At 51.4% G+C, this 7,278-nt stretch overlaps 1 pseudogene; it reads left to right on the top strand.

Annotated features, from left to right (window-relative positions):
• Positions 1-2,982: 2,982 nt before the first annotated feature.
• Positions 2,983-3,101, top strand: LOC122895166 (annotated as a pseudogene).
• Positions 3,102-7,278: the final 4,177 nt, after the last annotated feature.

Genomic DNA, 7,278 nt, shown 5'->3' on the forward strand with positions numbered 1-7,278 from the left:
ATTGGGTTTCAAGGTATTGCGTTCGAAGTATTGGGTTCCGAGGTATTGGGATCCTATCCGTCTGTCTGGTTGGAGCTCCAGGGTATAGCCCACCGGGGAGAAGCTGGACACAGCCATGCTCCCCAGGGCTGGAGTGGATGCGGGGACGCCCCATCCCTCTGCTGATAGATCGACAGGGGGTTCGAGTCCCCCTGGGCAGTCGGGGGGTTCGAGTCCCCCTGCGCGGTAGGGGGTTCGAGTCCCTCTGGGCGGTCGGGGGGTTCGAGTCCCCCTGCGCCGTCGGGGGGGTTCGAGTCCCCCTGCCTTCCCTTTGACAGTTGAGGGGTTCAAGTCCCGTTAGACGGTTGGGGATAAAGATAGCCCCCACCAGTGGCAAGCTCTGGGTAAATTAAAAAGTGCATAGAAATTAATGCACTCCATAAATTTGGTCAGGAGGACAAAGAAAAATCCGATTAGGAAATCCATTGAGCTATACAAAAACAAAAACAACACACCAAAGCTTATGGAATGCCACTAAAACAGTACTTAAAGGGAAATTATAGCAGTAAGCACCTGTTTTAAAGGATGAAGTTAAACTTCTACCTCATACAATATACAAAATTTTAAAAGGATCAGAAACCTATATTGTACTCTATAAGGCAACTGATATATGCTATAATATCGATGACCCTTGAAAACATTAGGCCAAATTAAAGAAGCCAGTGATAAAAGACTACATGTATGATCCTGCTTATATGTGAAATGTCCAGAACTTGATCTATAGGAAAAGAAAGTAAATTAATAGTTACTTAAGATAGGTTGCCAAGAGATGGGAGTGACCAGTGTTTGAATGGGGTTTCATTTAGGATGGTGAAAATGTCCAGAACTTGATTGGACACAATTCATACTTTTAAAGTATACATTTCAATAAACCATTTAAAGGTTATAGGAACTTTAAAGGAACAACAAATAGAAAGGTAAATAACAAGATAATAGGAGAATATGAAAAAGCTCAAGGAGCTCAGGAAAGGAAGTTCCCCCCCCTCAGCAGCAGGCTCTGGACGAGGGCCACTGGGGTTGTGGTTATTTGTTTGTTTTTAGTTTTTTGTTGTCTATTGTGTTTTGTTATGGTTGAAGGAATGTGGCAAGCAGAGAGTAAGGGGACGCTAGCTTTCATCTCTCTGTTCCTCATAATAGATGTGGGGCTTCTCCCTCACTCATTTTGTGTGTTAAGGGCTATAACGAGCTACCTGGAGTTAGTCAAATGCCGGGTTAAGGTGTCCAATGCTGATGCTCATTAGAGCCGGGCATGGAAAATAAGTGCCTAGTGGGCCACTTTTGGTAAGCAGAACTGGTACTGTGGGATGAACCAACCTCGAGACAGAGACTTTAAAGAATATTCCCAAGCAGCTGCCGAAACTTCTTTTGTTTCGGGGAATTCCTTGCCTTCTCTGGCCCGACGTGGACTGCCTGGCCCCTCCCCCTTGCTGGCAGGGAAAGCATGGCATCTGAAGTGGAATGGGCCCAGGCGGAACATGAGGTCTGTTGGCGAAGGGATGGCTAGGCTGATGGTTAACTGTCTGTTTCAAGGGTTTAATGAGTAATTGTTAAAGTGGCTTCCGAAGTCTTTGATAACCTGAAACTGTGAAGGGTTGCTTGAATGACAAATGGAGTTAAATTTGTTGGACATCTAGATCCTAACCAAATGGGATGAAATGCTAGGGCGCTGTTTGCTGGAACTGGGTTTGTACTTTTGAAATCTGCTGGTGAACACATTCTGTGCTTAACTGATTGATAAATTTGCCATCTAAAGAATTCTGTTGTAACAACTCACCATTGGTTTATATTTAGTCTTAAGTAGAGGTTAAGGTATTTCTAAGAGTACAAAATTCTGTTAAGTGTAATTAAGACTGATGGAAATGAGAAAAGCAACTCTGTATGTAAAAAGTAGGAGATATGTAAAAGAGAGGTAAACAGCCCTAAGGCCACTGTCAGAGCTAAATCCATTCGTAAAAGAATGGAAGGGGAGACTGATCACCTCCCATTAGCCAGGGATACCAAAAGGGGAGGATGTCCAACCTGTTTGAATCTGGAAAATGCCTGACTGTGTGAATGTATCTCTAAGGCTCCACTGCTTCCACTATGGAGTCTGAATGGACTGCACCCTAAATCTTGCAGGGCTTCATATGGCATAACGGTCATCTACTCCATGGAGTAGCCCAGTCCAGGGTTTATACAGACAGACCTTAAATAAGACGCTCCTAATTTCCCACGAGGGACACGAGCAGGACAGCATCCAGGGACAGCCCTGCTCCAATGGCAGAGCAGATCACAGCTGTTCTCTCTGGGCTCCTCCACCCAGAATCTGGGAGATGAAACAGGGGAAATTCTGTGCAATGAATTTGGACTCTGCTTAGCACCTCTGTGTTGGCTCTCAGCCCTAGAAAAACGAGAGCCTGAGGGTCCACTTTGAGTCTAGGAAGCCATCTTCCAAGAGGAAGAAAACTCTCTGAAGCTCCGTGAGCTGCTCGTCCCTCTTCTCTGATGTCTGGACTCGATGGGTCACACAAGGGCCTATGGGAGGAGCTCGGGAGTCAAGGCTTCAAATCTTGGCCATTGGAGGCTGCCAGGGACCTGACCCGATTGATACACGTGCAGCTGCTGGCACGTTTCTGAATATGCTGGCTCTCTGCAGCCTCTGCATCTTTGAACAACATGTCCATCTGTCTGAAACATCATTCTGTTCCAAGCACTTAGAAACCCTCCACTACCTCCTCTTTTGTACAGAATGGGTATGACCACAAGGCATCAGTAGCCCAAGAAGGCCGGGGGCCAATGTAACTATGAACGAGAGAGATATGGTAGCTAACCAAGCCTGAACAAATTAAGGTAACAGTAGGGTATGAGAAAGTTCAGCTTCCTCCAGCAAGGGGAGGATGGTTCCATGTTATATAGGGTGTCACGTACACTCATCTGAGAATATCGGGTAAGAACCTTATGATTGTCTACAGCCATACCACCCTGAAGGCGCCAGATCTCGTCTGATCTTGGAAGCTAAGAAGGGTCGGGCCTGGTTAGTACTTGGATGGAAGACTGCCAGGGAATACCGGTTGCTTTTGCTTTGATCTCCAAGAGGGAATTTCTTGGGACGGTTGGCTACTGCGGGCTGTGGATGCTACCTTCACGGAGATGGCACAACCTCTCTACGAACTGGCTAAGGGAGGACTCACTATGGTAGAGTGTGGACAGCTGAGGCAGAAGGAGCATTTTGGGAATTACAAAGAGCCTTACTGTGTGCCCCAGCATTGGTCATCCCAGATGTTACCAAGCCCTTCCACTTGTATGTGAAGGCAGGGCTGACTAAAGAAGTTTTGACTCAGACTCTAGGGCATGGTGAAGGCCAGTGGTCTATCTTAGCAAGAAACTAGACCTAGTAGCAACTGGGTTCCCTCCTTGCCTCCGCATAATTGCCACAACAGCCCTCCTGGTTAAGGATGCGAGTAAATTAACTTTGGGCCAAAATCTTGTTATAACCACCACACACGCGATTAAGGGCCTTCTCCGGACTCCACCAGACCGATGGATGACGAACGCCCGAGTAACGGGGTATCAGGCCCTTCTCCTCAATGAACCAAAAGTGGCCTTCCGACCCCCAGCAGTGCTAAATCCAGCCACACTGCTGCCAGAAGAGCTAGCTGACCATCCACACAACTGTGGGGAGGTCTTAACCCAAGTCACAGGAATAAGGCCGGATCTCAGAGACACTCCCCTCCCGGATGCAGAAATGACTCTGTTCACAGAAGGGAGTAGTTACATGGTCAGTGGAAAAGAGGTATGCGGGGGCTGCAATGGTTTCTCCTGGGCAGAGACTCTGGATGACAGCCCTGCCACATAGGATCTCGGTGGAAAAGCAAAGCTGATTGCATTCACCAAGGCACTACAGATGGCCGAGGCCACAGGCACTAACTGGAAACTACAGTGTGCCTACTGGCCCCAGAGCTCTGAGCAAGGAGAATGAACCAGACTCTCGAAAAGACCTTGACAAAGTTAATTCTGGAGGCTGGCGGTGGATAGAAAATCTCCTTCCTTTTACTCTCAGGGCACGATGTAATAAACAAGGTGACCCCATTTAAAATAATGTTTGGGAGCTCTGTCCTAGGTTACAGGAGGTTGCCCTAGCAGAAATGACTGATCAGTCTATACCCCAGTCACTGCAGGCATTACAGTCTGTCTTAAAAAGAAGGGATCCAAACTGCCTATACTGGAACAGAGACGGTGGAACCACATCCTTACCAACCCGGGAACTTGGTTTGGATACGTCGCTATCAAGTGGGGAATTTGGAGCCTCGTTGGAAGGGACCATTTACTGTTATCCTAACCACCCCCACGGCAGTAAAAGTGGAAGGCATCAGGGCCTGGGTTCATGCGGGTCATGTCAAACGAGCTGAGAGTAAGGATGCCCTCCAGAAATGGGAAATGCAGCCAAAAGACCCTGCTGACCATAGACTGAAACTAAGACTAAAGAAACTGTGAGTGTATTGTTGCTATACTAAAGAAAATTGGGGCGATAAAATGTTAGTCTTATATGTTCAATATAAAAGTCAAGGATTTGACTAATCTCCAAAGAAAAGGGGGGAATGTAAGGGTCTGCCCCTCCCAGAGGAACTTGCTTGTGGACCCTGAATGTAAGGGTGGGGCAGACTGAGTGGAGACATCCAATCAGTAAGCCGTATGTATATCCACTGGGAAAATTGGAATTCAATTGGCCACCTGTGTAGGGGCGGGGCTTAACCACCCCCATAAAGGTTACTCTGCCAGGCTGTCAAAGGGGGGGGGGGGGGCTGCTGCAGGAGAGCCGGGGCTGCTGCAGGAGAGCGGTGGAGCCGAGTCCGCGGAGAGTGGAGCGAAGAGCGGTGAAGTCGGCAGAGAGCGGTGAAGTGGAGCGGAGAGCGGTGGAAGTCACAGAAGAGCAGGGGAGTCAACGGTGTATAGAAGAGCTGTAACAGCTCTTGTAAGAGCTATAACCGCGTTTGGCGGTCCAGCCTCCAGCGGCGACCCCGAGCGCCGCCGCCTGAAGCTTCCAGCCTCCGGCGGCGGCCCCGAGCACCGCCGCCTGCAGCCTCCGGCGGCGGCCCCGAGCGCCGCCGCCTGCAGCCTCCAGCGGCAGCCCCGAGCGCCGCCGCCTGCAGCTTCCAGCCTCCGGCGGCGGCCCCGAGCGCCGCCACCTGCAGCCTCCGGCGGCGGCCCCAAGCACCGCCGCCAGCAGCCTCCGGCGGCCCGCCGCCTGCCGCCTGCCGCCTGCAGCCTGCAGCCTCCAGCGGCGGCCCCGAGCGCCGCCACCTGCAGCCTCCGGCGGCGGCCCCAAGCACCGCCGCCAGCAGCCTCCGGCGGCCCGCCGCCTGCCGCCTGCCGCCTGCAGCCTGCAGCCTCCAGTGGCGGCCCCGAGCGCCGCCGCCTGCAGCCTCCAGCCTCCGGCGGCGGCCCCGAGCGCCGCCGCCTGCAGCCTCCGGCGGCGGCCCACTGCCTGCCGCCTGCCGCCTGCAGCCTCCGGCGGCGGCCCAGCAGTCCAGTTGTCAGCGGTCCCTCGACGCCTGCAGTCCTGAGACATCTGCGGTCCAGTTGTCAGCGGTCCCTCGACGCCTGCGGTCCTGAGACATCTGCGGTCCAGTTGTCAGCGGTCCCTCGATGCCTGGTCCTGATGCCTACAGACCCTAGATGCCAGCAGTCGGTCCTGACACCTGAAGCCCCTAGATGCCAGCGGTCTGGAGGCGTAAGCAGCCCTGAGATGCCAACGGCCCCTAGACACCAGCAGCCTCGCTGCAAAATGCCTCGCCACCCCAAACCACAAGTGGCCTTGTCCGCAGTGGTGGCTTCCTCCGGGTGGAAGCCTGGTCAGAGTAGCATCGTGGGGAGCAGAGTCTGTGTCATCTGGGTTGTCCTCCTTGTCATTGTTGCTTCTTCGTCATTGGGAGTGGCCTCATCCAGGAAATGGTCTTGTCCAGAACAGCCTCTTCTTTTTTTTTTTTTTTTTTTAAAAGATTTTATTTATTTAGTTGACAGAGAGAGATCACAAGTAGGCAGAGAGGCAGAGAGAGGAGGAAGCAGGCTCCCTGCTGAGCAGAGAGCCCGATGCGGGACTCGATCCCAGGACCCTGAGATCATGACCTGAGCCGAAGGCAGCGGCTTAACCCACTGAGCCACCCAGGCGCCCAGAACAGCCTCTTCTTGGGAGCGGCCTTGTCCGGGGAGCAACTTCATTGAGCAGTGGCCTTGTCTTGGGAGTGGCCTCTTCTTGGGAACGGCTCCAATCACGGAGTGGCCTCATCTGCGGAACAGCAGCATCATCTAGAGCGGCCTCGTCCAGAGTGGCCTTCTTGGAAGTGACCTTGTTGGGTTCATCGTCACCGCCTTTTCGTAAGAGGTAGCTCTGACCGGTTGTTTGATTCCTGATGCTTGGCGCGAAATAAAGTTTTGCTTGACCTTCGCTTTGTATCAGTCTCGTTCCTTTGATCGGACCCTAACAAGGTGAAAATTTAGTTCAACTCTAGGCTACCTAAAGGAAGGGAAAACCACCTGTTCAAAAATCTATCCCGACGCTGAATTAAAAAAATAAAAGAATGGCTTAACCACTGCCATGCCCCTTGGTTTTCTCAGGAACAAGCAACCCCAGCTCTGGAAGGAAAAGGCCTGGGTACAGACCCTGACTCCTTTACCTAGGACTTTGTGGCCTTGGCCAGGCAATTTCCCTTGTCTGAGGCTCTGCTCGCTATCTCCATGACCCAGGACTGCTGTAAGGGCAGGAGGATAACATCTGTGAAGGGCCCAGCTCGGGCTCAGAGCAGGTATTAATGAAACAGTCATGAATACAGTTGTCACCATCACTGTTTGGCCACAGTGTGCCCAGATCTAACAATGACCACCACCAAGCTGAGCAAGATATTTCAACAGGCGAGAGCTGGACTTTGGGTGCAGAGAACTCACATCCCCATGCCAGGGCAGGGCTGTATTGTGCCTTATATGATCATTCACAGCATTGTGGCCTCTACTCTCTGGATGTCGGGAGCACCCTCCCCTAGTGGTGACAATGAAAAATTGTATCCAGGCAATTCCAAATGTTGCCTAAGGGACAAAATCACCCCTGGTTGAGAACCACTGGTCTAGTGAAATGTCCATAATAGATTTCTTAGGTTCAAAAAGTCTACCCAGAGCTTCTGGTTACAAATCACCTGCCCAGAGTTGGCTTTTTCTGGCAAACCGCTGAAAAACATCCATCTCATATTTTTATAAGCAGTGCATTCC

The sequence above is a fragment of the Neovison vison genome, chromosome 13 (assembly GCF_020171115.1).
Source record: "Neovison vison isolate M4711 chromosome 13, ASM_NN_V1, whole genome shotgun sequence".
Taxonomy (NCBI): domain Eukaryota; kingdom Metazoa; phylum Chordata; class Mammalia; order Carnivora; family Mustelidae; genus Neogale; species Neogale vison.